General features: G+C 39.1%; 1 protein-coding gene across 5 annotated transcripts in view; it reads left to right on the plus strand.

The window, feature by feature from the left end:
• LOC125228782 (multidrug resistance-associated protein 1) overlaps window positions 1-21012 on the plus strand; it is a 116945-nt gene that overhangs the window by 8738 nt on the left and 87195 nt on the right. The gene's annotated exons all lie outside the window — the stretch shown is intronic.

Raw genomic sequence — 21012 nt, forward strand, 5'->3', positions numbered from 1 at the left:
AGTTAACAGACACATCATCGTCACGCGGCAGAGGTCTATGGAACTTCTCAATCTTCTCATACAATAAAATTTAGCGAATGTTTTGACGGTGACAGCCGGTTTGGTGCAACCTAAAGGCTGTATAGGACTAGCGTCGTCGATGTAGACCTAGCGGCTAGTGTAGCGGAGCGTACTGTCAACCAATTTGAATCCTAGGCCACTGTAGAACCCTGTCTCATTTAAACCATGTTCTATTTGCCATAAGAAGTCACATTGACGTTTACTGTGCAAAGGTTCTACAGTGGCCTAGAATTCAAATTGGTTGACTGTACAACGTTGATTGCGGCTATTCGCATACCTTTACCTTTGCATTTGTTCAATATGGAATATGGACGCTTTGCAGATCGCTATACCGGTCAAGCGTCTTCTTACCTATAAACACTCGTCAAATGATTATCCCTATGATAGTTCCGTCTGGCTTAATTTGAAAAATAATTGACGACACATATGTGTTGGTATTGGTACACTATAATCATACAAAAATGAGCTGTTGATCATTAGACGCGTGTTAAAATATTGCGTGGCGTTATTAAGTAAAAATAAATTGTTTATTATTATATCGTAAGGAAACAGAATAGAAACCGTAACTTCGATCGGATGCTAAATACCTATTACCCGTGACCATGATGTATGTAACTGCGTCGAAATATCGGGAGCTCGACAAAAAACAAAAAGGTAAACCTTAACGCGACCACTTCATCAGAAACATAATACCTATAAGGAAAATAAATGGAAGGAAAAGAAGGGTACAACTAAGAAAGTGTTATATGAACCAAATATGTCCGACCAAATTGGCCCTAGCTATGAAATACAGAGTCAAAAGATCAGAGACATTATATTATAACTTATAAAGCATTGTCCCTTTCACTGAACCTAAATGAACCGCTTTACTACATCATAATCATAATCATAATCATAATATCGTTTATTGCACCATGGTAAAAAGTTGACCATCTCATGGACCCCAGTAGGGTTTCAAACAAGTTCCCAGAAAAGGATAATCAAAGTATAATTGAAAAATAACTGAATAATTATCTTTTAACAAAGTTATGACTTAAAATTATCTTCAAAGAATTAACTAAGTATGACTTTTAAGGAATGATTTCAACTTTTTTGAGTACGCCGCATCTGTTTGCTCTGACTTGATGTAATTTGGGAAGTGATTGTAACATTTAACTGCAGAATAATGAGGGCTTTTGCGATATGTTTCCTACGGGTAATTCAAGCTTATACTTTAATCTTTTGAACCGTGTTTATATGTTTTCTGTAATTCAAAAAAATATATACATGGCAGAGTGAGTAGGCCAAGTTTCTTAAAAAGAAGTCTACAACTATCCCAATATCTTGGTACTTGCTCTCAAATGTATTGAAAATTACCGTTTATATCCAGGTCGATATAAGTCTAGTTCAGCAGCAGCAGCGGCTAGTCCATACAAGCCGATTCCCAACGGCTTGCCTAAAATTGATTACTAGTAAAGTACCTAATGTTAAAGTTTTTTCTTTTTGCTTAGTGTTGCCTTGCAGAAATTTTCACCAGCCGCCACTGCTGTGCAGTATTAATTTTACGCTATAACTAACTATACAAGACATGACGCTGCGTTTTCGATGCACTGCCCGTTTGGGTGTTATCTTGTTGCTAGTAGCATGACTTGACGTTACTAGGTAATTGAGCGAATGACCGGACTAGCCAAGGCTGTTTATAGCCCATATCAACTACGTACTGATATATCGAAGTGGCTATGTACTGGGTTATGTAGTGCGTTACAAACAGCTGAACGTGGCCCTTTGCCGATAGAGTGCACCCTTAATAAAAATATATCGTTTAATAGTACATTACATCAGAGGCCGGGAAAATGAGGATTTCCGGCCAAGTGGGTATATGTGGGTAGTGTGTGTGTGGTGGGTAGTGGGTGGGCCGAGCGAGCGTAGGGATACGATACGCGGCCGGGAATCCGTTTTCACGCCGAGGCATGTATAGTGCTTTTCTCAAACATACAATGAAATAAAAAAAAATGCTCTAAAGGACAATATTTTATAAAAAAAAGTTACTTTGCAGGCCTAGGCCTAAAAAATAATATGAAATCCTTTTACAGTCCTCTCGAGTTGTTGCGCCAAAAAAGCGATACTTCCCAGCCCATTTTAAGGAACGTAAAGACAATATTTCATTGCATGTTTGAGAAAAAACTTTTACTATATACTATGAAGCGGCGCTAAAACACACCTTTCGTAAATATTTCATTAATTTTCGCGGAATAAGTAGTTTCTGAATAAAATGGCTGTGACGTACGGACGAGAGCCGACCCCAAACTAAGGCTAGGTTAATGATGATGATGATGATGATGAAAGTGGGTAAAAGCACATACCCGAACGTGTTTCTACCTACTTTGAATTGCAGAGATAACTGAAGTAAGCCTACCAGCCAGCGATTGTTTATCTTACTTCGTTGCTACCAGCATAATTATAACTTGTTTGCAGTAGGTCACTTATCTCTGACAAGTTATTATAGTTATTATTTGAGATACATGCATTATACAGAGTTCGATACCGGAAAGAAACAAAATAGTTATATGAGATGAGTTCTTTTGTGTCATGGTCATGAACATGAATGTAATGATTTTACGTATTTATTTGTGATTATTTAACCTAACACGCGCCATTTTCGCGAAGAAAGATTCAAAAACTTTTTTTTTTAATAGGTAAATTTAATATTATTAAATTAAAACGGGACTTAATCGCGTAAAACTTACGTTTTATATTTAACCCGACGTTTCGGACATGACATTACGTCCGTGGTCACGGGTAGACTGGCTGGGAGTTGTATCAACATCTTCTAGCTGTACGAGTTTTTCGAACTACCCGCACTTGATTGTCATCAGTCACTTACGCTAGGGTTGCCACTCTGCCTACATACAACACTCACGACATCCGATGGTATGAGACGGGAAGTTTTCTCACGTTTACACTTGCTAATCACTGGATTCCACGAAGATGAAATCCCTTGCCCTTCATTTTGATTGAAATTACGATGTTTCCTGATTTCAATCGCTTCACGTACTTTCCTGCTATAGTAAAGACGTTCAGTTGAAAGGACTTTGGGATTATGCAGTTCAATCCAGTGGTTCGGTCCTGACTCTAGCAAATAATAATATGAGTGAAGATCGTGTTAGTTTAAATCAATATATAGGTAAATTTAATGTTTTTCCTACTCAGAATCACGAGCCCTTTCTATCCTACTAGGCAGAAAAAAGCGTCCCAAATTTATTTTTTCCACTTTGTTACCATTTTTCAAACACTATAGCCACGTATAGCGGTTACAAAGTGGAAAGTATGAACAATAATAGAACATTTTGGGAGCATTTTTTTGTTTCTCGTTTTTTGTAGATCGAAAGGGCTCGTGATTCTGAGTAGGATAAACATAAAATTTACCTACCTTATTATTATTATTCAGAGCCTACTGTGTCCCACTGCTGCATGGGCAAAGGCCTCTCCCCTCTTTTTCCATTCTTCTCTGCCTAGTGCTATTTCTCTCCAGCCAATCAAAAATGAGTCCAGGTTATCCCGCCATCGCCGGTGTGGTCTGCCGGATCCCCGGTTTGACTCTTGGGGCTCCCACTCCGTGGTTATCTTGGCCCACAAGTCGTCCGGCATTCGGCAGACATGGCCAGCCCAGTCCCACTTCAACTTAGCCGCTTTCCGAGCTACGTCTATTATTTGAGTCTTAGGGCCGGTTGCACCAGCACACTTTGACGCCCCCTTCATCGTTAAAGATGGCTCCGACGACCGTTAAGTCCATATTTGCGTTGCACCATGCCATCCGTCAGTAAAAGGGTTACGATTCATTTAACCGGTGCCAGAGCACCGGTTAACGGCTCGTATTAGGTAAATCTAGGAACCAAAATGGCGGCCAATGTTTTGAATTTGTCCCGTATTTCACGAGTTTATGCTTATTTTAAAATAATTTGAGCTATTAGCAATGTAAAATACTTACAAAACGTTTAAAACAGTAAAAATGTGGAAGTAACTAAACATAAAAAAGTGACAGTGACACACCAGAGTGGTTTTAAGGTTATTTTAATTGCGCGACGATTTGTGTTTGTAAACACCTTTAATTTAATTTATTTTGTTAATAAATGTGTGTGTTTATATTTAGATCGAGTGCAGAATGAGCTTCAGTTGAATATATAATCGATCGATGCTGTAAGAAATTCACAAGTGCGTCCTATGAGATCAAAATTCGACAGCAAATAATGAAAACTATTTGTCGACAATACAGTCTTTAAAAGGGTCTTGGTATATTTGGAATCACGAATAAAATAATAAATGTCCTGGAAAAAGTTGTGGATCACTATGACATCCGAAATCAGGGCGAGAATAACGACAAACATTGTATAAAATCCGACCTTCAAAATCGTATCTCGCGACAGGAATCAACTTTCGTTTTAAACTATACACGTCCATGAGACATACGAAATGAAGTATTTTAGTTTGAAGCAAATGTGTTGGGACAATCTACACAACTTTTAGGCAACAGCATAATAAGATATCAGTGAAAAAATGTAAAGAAAATGTTATTATAATATTTCTGTTCATACCTACTTATCTGTGTTTTATTTCTCCTTTTATAACTTTTTCATAAACCTATAATGCAAAAACTTTGCAGTAGTCAACTTAAATTATTTACATTTAACATGTTCAGTGCGGGCGTCACAAAGTTTGAGACCAAAATAATCCTCCTCCTATGTCAGTGACACAGCGAAGTTGACTTATGCCAGTGGCATAGGAATGAGAATTTATTTGTTTCTACCAGCATAGTGTAGGCTTTTAGTAAAACAGTGGGATGAACGTGAATTCATACTATTCATAAACACTCCGGGCAGAGAGATGCAATCTTGAGTTTGACTAGTGCAAAGGCAAAGTTGACAATCAAGCATGTATTTCAGCTAATTAAATACATAAAGCTAACCAACATGAAAGCAATACAGATATTATATCCTAAATAGTAATGCAAACATAGTAAGTATCTGCTTGAAATTCACTTTACTTATACCTAAATTCTAACCATTTTAAAGTATTATTACCTACTACTAAAAATCCTCAAATTGTATTTCATAATTTGTGTTGCTGTGATATAAATGATGCAGCTGAACATTTCTCAAATAAACCAGTCTAAGATTTCATAAGTAGGCACATATAGTTCTGTACTTATTTTTCAGCATACTGTTGAGGGTGGGCTTGTAAATATTGTGGCATGTCAGAGTGTTATCAGACTTTTCAGTAGCAGTATATATAGGCAAAATAATTTCTAGTTGTGTCATGCTAATTTGGAAACTTTACTTACTATTCTGGAAAGAAGAAATATACCTATGGGAAATTAAAACAACAGTAATTTCATGGGTAATTTATCCACACCTCAAAAAAAGGAAATTATAACTTGAATAAGCAGATAGTTATAATAAGAGTATAGTGGGAAACAATGACTATACAGGAAGGTAGATAAAATCCTGTATTGTTCATGAATAAAGTACTAATTATCATAAACTGTGACAGAAAAGTGTGTTAGAAAGAAAGAAATATCAATTTCAATTTGTTTATTGCACTCATGTTAGTATACAGTTCTTAAGATTATTACAACCCTATTATTATAGGTAGGACTTTATTTTTACACAGATTGACTGAGTTCCATGATAGCTTAATAATGCTTGTGTTGTGGGTTACTCAGACAATAATATAATTATGTAAACACTTGATTACATAGAAAACTTACATACTCTGGAAAAAATGTGTCTGCCGGCCACATTTAAACTATCGGTGCTGTTCTCTAACATGTGAATAAATGGATTGATCCCAATAGATGCCAGCCTCAAACATATTGCAGTGAAAATGTGGTCTTTATAATAAGCATTCAATTTCCAATTTTATAACCACAATTTTTAATGGGTTGGGGTCTATTAGTGGAGACTGTATAGTCATTTGGCACATAAAGTAACAAAAATATATTTTATTAACAAAATTGAAATTCTGATGATAATAATTTGTAAAACTTTATTTTCTACAAGTTTCTTCCAGACTTCCAGTTAATTTCATAGTATAATTTGTTGATTTCTAGAACAGATTCACTTGTAGAACTTTCATCTTGTAGTCCATATCAAATGGTGTAAATCAACTCTGAAAAGAAAGCAACATGTAACTTATTATTTATTATATTTAGTACTTAATAATCCTTTTCAAACACAACAAAATTTAAGTAAAAGTACAAAAATAAACTTAAATGTCTGCTACTACAAACAGTTTTGTCATTAATCTTATTGGAAATTTTGCCATAGGCTGTGTGCTGTGTATGACATTGAACTTACCTAGTACTGCACCAAAAGTATGCTAATTTGTTTCATAGCTAGTTCACGGAATAAAGGCTATACATTTGGGTAAGAGGTCTGTAATAAGCTACCTATAATTATTATAATACTCATGAGAAAACTTGCCTGGTAATTGGTTCCTTCATTCCTTGTTACAAAGGCTTTTAGGTTGGAAATAGCCACTTGAAAGTCGTAGAGATGCGTCCTTTTCATGCGTCATGAATATACATTAAAGATAACCACGAACACAAGTGTACATAAGTGGTGTAAATTGTTAAATATTTCGATAAGAGCTGCAAAGAAAGTTTAGTTTGCGCTAGTTTGCGCCTAAGTTTTTTTTTAAATAAAGATTTTGACATTTATATGATTGGGTTGCTATATGAAAAATCAATTCTACCATAAAAATGTTGGTAGGATTTCATTCACGACCTGGCATCACAGTTAGCGGTTACGTTCAGTAATTTTTGGGTTGGTGCAACGCAATTTATTAACAAATCGTTAAGTCCCCCACGTAATCGGTAAAATTTTACGGCTCCATAGCTCTCTGGCAAACCCCGAGTTTGGACTTCTGAGCTTTCGTCAAAGACCAGGTTTGAGCACCTACCTTACTACCTACCTACCTTAATTTTTTTATGATTCTTCTAGCGAAAATGCCCAATTTTAAAAACTAAAACGGGGCATACTCGTGTGCACTTTAATTTATATCTTGACCGGATACAATCTATGTACTTTTTGGCCCTATTAAGTGACTATGAGGTTGCTGTTCAGTGTTCACTTTCTCCATACAATATAATTTTCCGATACGTTTACGCTATTGATTCATGTATTGTTTAACGTTACAAACCTATAGTAGAAGATCAGCCCCTCTAGCACAACTTGCCTTGTCGCGCGAGTCCATAATAAATGTCGCGATTGATGTATGGACTCGGCAAAGACAAGGCAAGTTGTGCTAAAGGGTCAGGTCCTCAGGTCACATCGGCGTCTATATTTTACCTAAAATACGTTATTAGTGTTATTTTATTACTGCTATTAGCACTACGTATCTTATACTTTTAAACGAGCAATTCTTGTATATTTATTTATTTATTTATTTATATATATATTTATTTACACTGACGATCTCGGAAACCGCTCTAACGATTTCGCAGAAATTTGTTATGTGGGGGTTTTTGGGGGTGAAAAATCGGTCTAACTTATCCTTAGGTCCCGGAAAACGCGAATTTTCGAGTTTTCATGCGTTTTTCTTCGCGCGCCATCTCGTGTGCAGTAATTGTACTGTTAAGACAGAATTCTTTCGGTCGATGTAAGTACTATTTATTGCAAACACTAGATGGCGACACAGGTCAAGGCTAAAACGAATAGAAAATACACTATTTGAGTTTTGTGGCGAAATGCGCGCCATCTCGTGTGGAGTAGTTGTGTTGTTAAGGCTGAGAATTCTTTCGCTCGATGTAGGTACTATTCATTTTTGAACTAGATGGCGACACATGTCAAGGATACGAAACAGAACCGAGCGAAGCTCGGTTGCCCAGATATTATGAATTTATTGTTCCTCAATTTGTAGGTCGATTGATACATTAAACAACTATTTGAATCACTATATTTTCCGCTTCGTCATTCTTAGATGGCAAATACCTTGTGTTTAACTTGAACTACAGTAGAACCCGATTAAAACGATCACGTTTAATACGATTTCCCGCAAATTACGCCATTTTACGCCGGTCCCTACAAGTTGAGACCTGTTTTTAGACATTTTTTCACGGTTAATACGACTCGCCGCTCGCGTCCCCGCTTAATACACCATCTAAAACCACCCACCTTGCATTACTTTACAACTTAATTTATGCGGGTGACAAAAATAGGAACTAATTGTACTGAACTGATTACGCGATTCTGGCGACACCGCCACCCGTAAAGATTGTAATTTGTCGTCCTAACTCAGCGGTTAGTGCGATAGTTCGTACCTACCTAGGTACATACACTTCGCTCATTATCACTGTTGCGGTGTTGAGTTTCTGAATTCTTTGTCCTATATTTGGTTCAGTGATGGCAAAAATAAGAAGAAAAGCATTATCGCTCCAAGAAAAAGTAACCATATTCAAAATTTACGATTAAAAATCACAATTTTGTCGCGTTTAATACGATTTCCCGTATAATACGCTTTTTTGGCTGAGTCCCCTCAGAATCGTTTTAAGCGGGTTCTACTGTATATTCTTATCTAACCGAATCGTGATCAAATAAGCTATATTATGTACGTATGCATTAATTTGCGTTCAAATCTCGGTGATAATGAAATGGGTTGAAACAGTAACATATATTCAGAACTATTTGCCTAGTCAAGTAGTCACCTACTTAGATTATTTCAATATTTAACATCTACTCTTCAAGCGCTTACAATGATTGTGGTTTTACATACATAAGCGGCAACCCACACTCAGGCGACGCACGTCTTAAGACGCGGAACGGACGTCAGCGCCGCGCCGCCCGTGTAATTTAAAAAACGTCTCCTCAGTATATTTTGTATAGGAAGGACGTAAGACGCGCCTCAAGCGACGCGTGGCTTGAGGCACGCGCCGCGTCCCTTGCGCGTCCTTCCTACACAAAATGTACTGAGGAGACGTTTTTTAAATTACACTCGGACGGCGCGGCGCTGGTGTCCATTCCGCGTATTAGGACATGCGTCGCCAGTGTGTGGATAGTCCCTAAGGGTCCGGAAGCTTCATGTGTATGTGTAGTAAGCTAGTAAGGACCATTTTATCAAACTATTTGTTTTATTTTCAGACAGAACCTTCAATGAGGGTTCTCTGAATCGTTTTTTTTTTTGCCAGGCGGCGATACTGAGATTACTGAGGCTCCAGGTCTTTCTGACAGCAAACTTCAAAATCCACCAATTAAATAAATGCTGTCAGAAAGACCTGACACCTGAAACTGATTCAGAATACCTTCATTGTTGTAAAGCTGACAACCTGTCAATACAATACGATTAAAATTTTTGTTGTCTTTCAAGCCCTTAGTTGCTATATTAAGTCGCATTGAAATTTTAGCAGTTTCTTTTTCTCCACCTACCCCTTTCGGGACTGCAGGCGTAAGCTTATCTACGTGTGTGTGTAGAAAGAACTTTATTACACTAGTAATATAAGGACTCTTTTTGCGATGGAAAACCACATCTAAATAAAGGTTTGCAATTATACACGTTAAACTTTCGTGAGACATATTCAAATAAAGCACATTTAAATATATAAAGGTAGAAACTGACTGACTGACATATCAACGCACAGCTAAAACCCCTGGTCCTGGAGATTCCAAATTTGGCACGTAGGCTCCTTATAGTTATAAGGTGTAGAGGAGCAATAAGAAAATATTTTTCAAAATTCACCTCCTAAGGGGGTGAAATGGGGTCCAAAGTTTGTATGGGAAAACGAGATTAGATTAGTACGCGGGCGAAGCCGCGGGAAAGAGCTAAAGTAAAATCCATAATCCTACGGACTAAATTGACAAATGACTGACAGGTAAAGTGTTACCAGGAACAGCAAAATAAAAATAGTGAAGAGTATATGTCGATAACAATATATCGACAAGTTGTAAAGTACATTACAACAGACAAGTTTAAATCAAGAATAAGTATATTCCTTTCAACTAAGAGGTACACATTTTGGTTTGTTCTATGTATTTTCGAGGTAGTGGATGGATACCATGCATTTTTACCCACTAGTTTTAAAACATAAAAAGGTTTCCGAGCCTGTAGGTAAAAAATAAAATACCATGTCCGACGATAATTTTACTAGTCTTTATTATAAAATATTATTCATTCCCAGCCGGTGTATTATGCTTTCAATTTTATCACATATCTATGGGGATAAAGTAAAAGTATCCGTCACGCTATGGCAAGCATATCATAAATATCTATATAATTTTCGTATAATATTATTGCTACTTTGAAGTAAAAAAAAATTCTAATTAGGGGTCTACAGACCTTTTGATCTGTCGAAATAACAGAAAAAGTTGGTATATTGATTTGCCGATCAAATTGCCAATTTCATTGTCCCGTCTGGGTGCACCTTAAATCTACGATGTAATAATAATTTTAATATCGATAAGAACGACACTGGCCAGACTGTGGCAACATTTGTTCACACTTACTTGTCAATTTGGTCCGTAGAAAACCGGCCAAGTGCGAGTCGGACTCGCCCACCGAGGGTTCCGTACCTACAAAACTATTAGGTACTTTTACGTTACTCACATAAGTCTAAAGACTGGGCTAGGCTAGAAGTATAGGTTCTCTAATGAGCATAATTGTGTTTAGCGCCACCTCTCGACGAATTCGCGAACTAATTAGCACAGCTTGCGTGAGGTCTTTTATAACGTTAACCAAATTCAACATTTTTTATTTTATTTTAAAGTAGGTGTTTTATGTAAAATTTCGTAGCTATAAATTTTAACACCTTTATTCATAAACGTACACTAAAGTTATCCAGCCGATAAAGTTCGTTTGTCCCTTTCTATCACACCAATACGTCGGAAAGGGACAACCGAACTTTATCGGCTTGATAACTTAGTGTACGTTTATGAATAACGGGGTGAGTATTACCGTACTGTAAAAATGTAATGTATACGGATTAATGAATTTAATATAGATAGGTAATTATTGATATGTGGCAAAACGAAGGAAATTGTTTACACCTTCGCAATAAGTATCTAATGATATTTTTTTAATTTACCATGTTACTTCACGTACCTACTTAGGTACTTATTTTAAAAACTCTAAAAATGTCTATTGAGTTTCTGTCGCAGACCACCATGTGGCTTCTGCATATTCTGCGCTGTGATAGAGTTGCCATAGTAGGTATGTATATATTGTATAATAGGCAATAAGAGGCAAAAAACATATTGTGCTAAAATATTTAAAATACCTACAGTCATTTCCGAAACGTGTGAATTCATGTCAATACTTTCTTTTATCAGTATTACACGGAGTAGGTAAACGTTTCGTGGCAGCGGCAGCGCACACTGCAGAGAGCGCACGTGGACACCGGCGCGGCGCCACAGAATATATAATAGCACAAGTAAAGAAGGCCCACTGCTTTGATGTTTCCGAAATGTCGCCTTTTTAAATACCTACAACATTCTTACAAAGAAACGAGCCGCACGTGCGCGGCGTCCGGTGATAGGGTTACCAATGGATCCAAACGAATTAATACTCACATTAAATGTTATATTATTATATTCAAGTCTTGAGTACTTTCTAGGTATATACGCTGTATTTATATATTTTTGTTCAAGGTTCCAACATCACAAGCCTTATTGAACTTTTCCGTGGGACTTAATCAGTAGTAGATCTGTATAAGAATATCTTTTGGTATTTATTTTATTCAATATGTCTATTTAATTAAGTATTATTAGCCATTCCACCCGCGGACATCGCTTAAAAAACCTCGCGACGTAAAGTAACAATAGAAAGTGCGAACGTGCATTCCGTGAGAATGTGCGCCACCCCTGAGTAGGCCGCGAACTCGCGGCCACAGCTCGCGGCCGCCAGGATATACTTGTAGCGCGGCGATAGGATAGCGGAGTGAGCCGCCCCTGGCGGCGCCAGCGGACGCGTCTGTGTGCGTGAGCTAGGTATGCATACAACTACAACTGCTGTAGGCACCGCCCCCCCCCCCCCCCCAGCGCGTCCTCTGCGGCGCGGCGATAATCACCTAGCCCTAAGGCCCTGGTTTCTCTGGCCCGTCACACGCGCCCGGCGGCGTTTGGATGTGAGCCGCATGTGCCGCTGTGCCACACGCTGTCGGTCGCGGGTGCGTGGGTTTTCTGACCCTTGGTCACCCGTCGTCGGCGACGGAACTCAGAAGCTCTGGTAGACTGATTTTTGAACTGTTGTGTTGTGCTCTGATCAAAATGAATGCAAAAATACTTACATTGTAATTCTTAGAGGAAGAAGATTATACGCGACTTAATCCGTTTCCATATAAATATTGATATTACCCAAAAAAAGAGACAGTCAAACGATATTTTTGTATGAAACCGGCAAAAAGAAAGTGAAATTTTTAACTTGGTACTCAAACACTTGCATTGTAGTAAAGAAAAATTTACATCATATATTCGATTAAGTATATCGAAAACAGTTCACAGAAGTACAATTCATCCATTGAATTACTATGTACTAACATACTAGAAATTACACCCCAAACAAAGTCTGTGCTCCGGCCGGCAGCGCGCGGCGCATGCGTGGGGAGGTACCGTGTCATAGAGTAAGACTTGACCAATGACCACCTAGACGCGACACTCTTAGTGTAGACCTTTTTTTATACTTTTTTGTAAAATACTAACCCCCTTATTCATAAACGCACACTAAAGTTATCAAGCCGATAAAGTTCGTTTGTCCCTTTTCGGCGTATTGGTGTGATAGAAAGGGACAAAGGAACTTTATCGGCTTGATAACTTTAGTGAACGTTTATGAATAAGGGGGTAAGTAGTTTAATTTTAGCACTATCATACATTGTGCTATGTTTAAGTTCTACTAAGTGAAACAAAAATACATTATTGATTTTTTTCATATACCTACTTTAATTGCCCTTGAAGAAAATCATAGGTTATTATTGTATGAAAATATCGATTACAACTCGTGTTAGAACTGTGTAGTATTCATAAGTATAACGTGAAATAAATTTAACATTTCTCTTTTATATATTACAAACAGAATATAATCACAATTACTATACTTCATTACCTACATGTCAAGTCTGTGCGATTATGATGCGATTAATCTATGATTTCGTTCAACAAAATGGCAGCGATAGCTTCGCGTTTGAGGAGCGCGTGAAGCGCGTCCCTTCATTGAAATAATTACTTAAATAAAGATCGATTAACATAGCGTGTATACTAACCGATTAAATGTGACACGTCAGTTTTATTCGATTTTCTCGTATGGCTTAAACAGCATCTTGTTGCGCAGGAAGGCATTTTTACATTTTATTTGTGTGCAGGCAGAAACATAAGTCCAATGGACTTATGTTTGTAGCGCAAACGTTTTGCTCGCAGTGTCCTCTCTAGTATTACCTCAATGAGTTCATCATTATCTTTAGTGAAGTCAGTCATTTTCCATATCAAGACGCCACCCGCCGTCCGTTGCTATTGTACAAAACGAATACAGACCGTCGCGTGCGGCGTGTGACCTTCGCCCGTCGAACCACCCGCCGCCGGCGACGTTTCAAAGAAACCACCCTCAAACATTTCCGAACAAAACATTCGAACGTCGTCAGTCGCGGACCCGCGTAAAAAACCACAACACGTTCTATGAACATTGGTCAAGTGCGAGTCGGTTTTCGACTTTTCCATACAAAGAACTCATGAGCGCCTGAACGACTGTGATGGCAAAGTTAACTTTTCGCACTTTCAAGACTTTACGTATATATCTCGGAAACGATAAGAGATAGAGCAAAATGGACTTCAGATTTGGGCTGTCGTTGGCACAAATTCTATGTTTTCGTCAACAGAGACCTTTTTTGGACCGATTTGAACAAAATTTTGCTCAGTCCACTTACAAACGGTCTTAAGCGCCTCCTTTTTAGTAGGAACTTAAGTCATTTTGGCAAATGAAAAAAAAAATTGAACAATTTCTAAAAAGAAAAAAAGACAGAAATTAATTTCTTTCTACCTGTCCATCACGCTTACAAAATTTTAAGACGTTTAGTAACTGCTTGCAGCGTCAGTGAGTGAAAATCTTAATTTGAGTTTTTTCTCGTAAGTCCGACTTACGCTTGACTGTAGATTTCTAATAGGTTTTCCTGTAATCTACAGGTAGAGGGCTATCTCGTGTATTTTTTTGAAAATTTTACGCTAAGTAGTTTCGGAGATAAGGGGGGGATGGTCATTTTTTGTCTATTTTCTTAAATTACTTCTAAAGTACCAAAATTAAAAATTAAAAAAATTGATATATAACACAATATAGTTTTAATAACTTTGATTTTTAATTTTCAAGTTTACCCCCCAAAAGTGACCCCTATGATTAAATTTCATTTAATTAAATTACATGTCCGTCTTTGGGCCACAGGTTTACATATGTGTACCAAATTTCAAGTAAATCGGTCCAGTAGTTTCGGAGAAATCGGCTGTAACAGAGGGACAGACAGACACACGAGTGATCCTATAAGGGTTCCGTTTTTCCTCTTTGAGGTACGGAACCCTAAAAACCTGAGTACGTCCTCGCAGCTTCTGTTTGCCTGGTGCCTCGTACGGCTCTGCGCCCGTCCTGACTCTTACGTCATAACGCACGTGCTGCGATGAGTGAAGGTGGGAGTATGCAATCACACTTAGACGACAGCATGATTTGCAGTGGTTGCCAATCGGATCTGCTCGTTGGCGAACAGTATCTGCAATGTATGGTTCAGACGTGCGGGAAGCTATACCATTACGACTGCAATGGAAAGATGCTTTCAGAAGGCGAAAAAGCCACTTGGGCATGTCCAGAGTGCACCTGTGCAACCAAAAGGAGGGGCCCGAATTGTGAAACTCCGGTTGGTACTCCTGCGAGTATTAAAAACGTATCTGTAAGGAAAATGTCGTCATCTGGCCCCCGCATTGCTTCTGGGTCCCCATCTCCCCAGAGCCAGCAATTATCGGTAGGTGTGGTTATGACCAATAAATACGGCCCCCATTGTGCTCCTGCATCCCCGGCTCTCCAGATTCAACAGTTACCCGAGAGTGGCGGGATGATCGGAACATCTGGCCCTCTCGGCGGTCCCATGTCCCGGGCCCCCAGATTCAACAGTTACCTGAGAAGGCTGAGAGTGACACGACGATCAGAACAGCTAACCACCACGACGATCCTATGCCCCGGGCCTCCCAGATTCAGCAGCCACCGGAGGGTAATGTGACCATCCCTATACATGGCCCTCGTAACGCTCCTGAGTCCCCGGGCCTCCAGATTGGGCAGGTACCGGAGTGTGATGTGAATATTTCTACACCTTTTACATTAGAAATACAATTATTGCGCGAGCAAATAACTTGCTTGACGGAACAGCTGGCCGATGCACTCGCTACCATAGGGCGATACCACACAGCTCTTTCGATGTGCACGCACAAGATTGAGGAAATTGGCACCAAGCTGGAAGAGCTGGAACAGTCCAAAGAATCCCGCAGCACAATTGCTACTACGTCCAATTCACCGGGATCCTATTCTGAAGCGGTAAAAATGGCCGAAACAACGAAGGTACGAAAACCTGACGGAAACGGTGACAACAGTAGCAATAACAAGAAAGTGGAACGAATCCCAACTGCATGTGTCCAAAGCACCAGCTATGTCCCTGCAGGTGAGGACCTGACTGTGGCACCCCCGACGTTGACTAGCTTGACAGATCCACTGCAAAGAGAACAACAAGGAAATACTTCAGTAGCCGGAGAGAGAAACAACGATTCGACTAGTGAGAAATGGGAGCAGCCTAAACAAAAGAAGCGGAGGAGCCTAGCGTCTGTGCGCGGCACTGCAGGTCCTCATATTACTTCCCTCAAGGCAGTCGAGTTGAGAAAATATATCCACCTATGGAATATGGTCTCGGGTGCCGATGAAGTAAAAGATTATCTGCAGCAACTGTGTCAAGGTGCTGAATGCAGCGTGGAGACGCTTAAGTCCAAAGGGAATTACAAATCCTACAAATTGGGCGTCCCTGCTGTTTACTATGATAAATGTATGATGGCGGATGTATGGCCCGACAACGCGAGGGTGAAAATGTGGTTATTTCGAAGCAAGGAAGGAACCAAAGTATAGAACCCGTGACAACATAGCTAACATGCCATCGCTAAATATCTGCTATCAAAACGTCAGGGGCCTAAACACAAAATTGAACTACTTTAGGCAAAGTATACTCGCTCATGAGTCGGATATTATTGCAGTCACAGAATCATGGTTGTCTGAATCCATTGAAGACTCTGAATTGGTTGGCTTTGATTGGAGCTTGGCACGCCGGGACCGAGCCGACGGTCGTCGAGGAGGCGGTATACTAGTGGCCGCGCGACCTGGTATCACTTTACGTCGTAGACCTGACTTAGAGACCACACTTGGCGAGGATTTATGGACATCATATGAAATAGAAAATGTTACAGTTCACATGTGTGTTGTGTATATTCCGCCCAATGCCGACGAAAACGTGTATATGCGGTTCTTTCAAAGAGTCGAATCAATTATTGACTCTATAGCGGGTGTCGTTATAATAATTGGAGACCTCAACTTGAATCCCAAGTATACCCCGGCTGGTATATTAAGCTATTATGGTTATTTTACCGCGGTTTGTGAGTTGACTGAGATGAATGAGGTTTTAAATGTGTATGACGGTATGTTAGATGTGGTGCTGGTGCGTAGACGTGAGCAAGGTGTCAGCGTAACTGGAATTAATGACTCAGGACTGGTACCACATGCAGACGCTTATCATCCGCCACTGGAAATCATTATTCCCCTAGTAGATACCACACGGAATTCGGCTAGGGTGCATCCAAGCAATGTCGACTCAAGGCTTGATTGGAATTTCTCTAAGGGTAACTACGAACTCTTTTATAAAATTATCTCAGAAGTGTCTTGGAAGGATGTCCTTGAGAGCCGTCATGTCGACACTGCTGTTGAACATTTTTACAAAATATTATACGGCATTTTTGACTACTGCATACCCAGAAAATTAAGGCAAAATACGTCTTGCAGGCGCTACCCCGTTTGGTATACTGCAGACTTAATTGCTGATATCAAACGGAAAGCGTATCTCCATCGGAAATGGAAACGTACGGGAGATAGGGCGACATATGGTGACTTTTCCAGACTGAGGGCAGACATTAAACTCAAAACCTCACTGGCTTATGCTGATTATGTCCATCGAATTCAAACCAAGATTAAGTGTGATCCTAAGTCGTTCTGGCAGCATATGAGCAATCTAAAATCCAGAGGTGGCTTTGAAACGCAGGTTACCTATGATGGGAGGGTACACGATGGGGCTGATGTAGCTGAAGCATTTGCAAAGTTCTTTTCTAGTGTGTTTCTACCTTCTGTTCCTCTTCTTAACCACGAAAAGGTCATTAGTGAAGAAAAGACACACAATGCAAATTATGTGCATATTAATAAGATATCCACGCAAGACCTAGAAGTTGCCATTTCCCATTTAAAACCGCATAGCTCTCCGGGACCTGACAGTCTGCCTGCATTTGTTATTAAAGGATGCAAAGAATGGCTTATGGGGCCCCTACTTCGCATCTTTAATCTAGTTCTCAGTACTGGAGAGTACCCCAATCAATGGAAAGTGACGCGCGTACGCCCTATTCCAAAATCAAAGGATACATCCAGCGTTGAGAATTACCGGCCTATAGCAATATTGTCTTCCGTAGCTAAGCTATTTGAGTCGCTAATTAATAGACTTGTTGTCCCGCAAATTAAACCTCATCTTTGCGATTCTCAGCACGGCTTCAGGCCAAAGAGATCTGTTCAGACGAACCTCTTAACCCTGGTTGACTCCATTTCGGAGCATTTAGATAAGGGAATACAGGTAGACGTGCTGTATTTTGATTTTAAAAAAGCTTTTGATCGCGTGGATAACGACATACTGTTGAGTAAACTATGTAGCATTGGTTTTTCGCCTAGACTTCTCCGGTTGTTTGCTAGTTATCTGCGCGACAGGCAACAGTACGTGCAGCACGGATGCTTTGTTTCCCAACCCTATCACACACGTTCCGGAGTCAGCCAGGGTTCGATTCTAGGTCCGTTTCTCTTTGGGATAATGATAAACGACTTGGCTTCAGTTCCAATGTATGCTAGGTGTCTTTTATATGCTGACGACTTGAAGCTTGTTTATGGAGTGGAGCAATCGTCCGACTGTGTATCTCTACAGGATGACATTAACCGGGTCCATCGATGGAGCACTAGCAACAAGCTCCTGTTTAATCATGATAAGTGTTCCATCATGACTTTTTGCCGTGCCAACAGTCCCTTTTTAGCTGATTATATGCTTGGGTCCGAGCATATAACTCGAGTCCAGTCCATTCGCGACTTAGGAGTTATCTTTGATACGCAGCTTAACTTTCATGAGCACATAAAAGCGTTAGCGGTTAATTGCTATCGAAGACTGGGATTCGTCGTACGGAATGCTCGAGACCTTGACGATCCCATGGTTGTTAAATTAGTTTACACCGCGCTAGTTCGGAGCAAACTGGAGACTGCATCTGTCGTATGGAATCCGCATGAAGTTACTTACGCCTTACTTTTAGAGAAAATCCAGAAAGCCTTTTTGCGATTTTTATTTAAGAAGGTATATGGTTATTACCCATTTTTGTACCCATCAAAATATTTGCTTGGTGTACTAGGGTTTAACTCCTTGGAAGTGAGGCGTAACTTTGGGCTGTTGACTGCTGCCTGTTCTATTTTGCGAGGGAACTCGGATTGTCCCGAACTAGTCACACAACTTGTTCGTCTATTCGTCCCATCAATAGCTAAGGCTAGATTTAATCTCCGACCTAGAAGCCGTCAGCTTGTCGCGGTTCCTGAAACTCGCACTGTGTCCTATAGGCAATCACCGCTGGTACGCGCTCTCCTATACCTTAACGCACTCTACGTATCAGTACCGGAATGCGATGTGTTTGCTAGCAGATGGGCGGAATTGTGTGAAGTGTGTATGAGGTTCTGTGAGGCGATGGATAAAAGGAAGTCCACTGTTGTATATTAAGTTTGTAATGTTTATATATTGTACATTTTGTACTCTGTTACTATTATATAAGTGTACTATAAGTGTATAGTTGTAATGAATTCCACAGTGCTTTAGTTTACCTGTTATGCTGTGTAATTTTTGGATATTAAATAAATAAAAAAAAAATAAAAAAAATAAATATACCTATGTATACAGATAAACACGTGATGGAAGCAGTGATTCATGGTGGACATCAGTCCTAAACATACACTAGTCTCTGCTTTAGAATTCATAATCTCCTTATTTACTTACCAAATGTTGTGCAATGTTTTATGAAGTACCCGCAGCTATTTGATGAGTATTCGTTATGCTGCATTATATTGTTACTAGAGAGATAACAAGCATCTACTTGTAGATAGGATTCACGGTAAACTATTGATGATATGATTCATTTCATTGGTAAATGTGACGAAACATTTCCGTAAGCCTCATCTTGTATGGGATTTCAAATGCGCGCCTCGGGACTTTTTAGTATTACGCCTAAAGCATCATTATCTATGAAATAAAACTATGGAAACGGATTAAATCGCGTATAATGAATTTAACCACCACCACCACCACCACCACGCCCACGACCACGAACGCTGTAAAGAGTTCGAAACGTCGGGATGTATTTTAAATTCATTATACGCGATTTAATCCGTTTCCATAGTTTTATTTCATGAGTAACTATCGCGGTAACCGAAGACAATATCATCATTATCTAAACAAATTATGGCCAAAACTAAAATATAAGTACCTACCAGTGGCGGCGCGCTCATACAATCCAATTCCCACCGAGTTGCCCTAGATGTTCCGCAACAAATACCAAAGTTACAAACCAAAATTGAAATAAAAAAAAATACTTATAATAGTTATAATTAAAACATTACGTATTGCCACACAAATAATAACACCATTTGCTTAAATTCAAATATGTACCTAAAATTATCGGGCGCGCGAACGCGAAGTAAAGCTACTTATGCCTAAGCTTTCATATTCATTCATGGTCACTCCACACAGATACAAAAATCACGCACACGCTGATAAAAACAGCCCGCTCAACTAAACTCCAAAGCAACTCGGCTTCTTATCGAGTTATTCATTTGAATACAAACCGTAAACAATGCGTTATAAGGTTTATATTTGAAAACACGCACATACACATTCACAAAGTCCGCGCGTGTGAGTGTTTGCCTATCGCGAACTCCTATGTACGTAATTTGGGCGCAACTATCTCTTTTACTCTACTCATATCAGGATTGAGATGACAGAGAAGAGAAGGGTGACCGCCATTTGGGAACACATAGACAGCCAAGACACACATAGACAACACAACATTCGATGGTTCGCACTTGTTCATTTGAATTTAAAGCTTCGAGTGAAACAAATAAGATTGATATTAGTGTAATAATTGCATGCTAAATATTGCCATACTAAAATTATAAATGTATTAATGGGTAAAATTTTACTGTGTTTTGTTATCGCACATATATTTGTTTTAAATAAAAGCCTATAAATATTGATAGTTTCTATTAAAAAACCGAGAATCTTATATAATTTAAGTTTAGTAATGTGATAATGAACGTTTCTTCATCAGACATACTTTGTTTGTATGAAAAGGTTTTTAAGTTCGTGGGTGAAAATGGAATAATATCACTGCAAGACTTGCGTCCCGCTTGTTACCGAGGCTTCGTGTGCTTTCAAATGTTTTGTGTTATTCTCTCAGTTTTTTTATTAACTTGCTCATTACGTGCAATATATCAGTGAAATTTAAATGATTTGGAGTGTTTCGGTGTCGTGTTTTAGTGACAGTGCACGCCAGAGTTTCAAGGTTAGATACTACCTGTTTTTAAGAGATAGTTAGGACTTTCTTTGGTTTGTTTAGTAATGGCAGCGTTAATTCATTTTGACTGTTGTATAAT

The sequence above is a fragment of the Leguminivora glycinivorella genome, chromosome 1 (genome assembly GCF_023078275.1).
Source record: "Leguminivora glycinivorella isolate SPB_JAAS2020 chromosome 1, LegGlyc_1.1, whole genome shotgun sequence".
Taxonomy (NCBI): domain Eukaryota; kingdom Metazoa; phylum Arthropoda; class Insecta; order Lepidoptera; family Tortricidae; genus Leguminivora; species Leguminivora glycinivorella.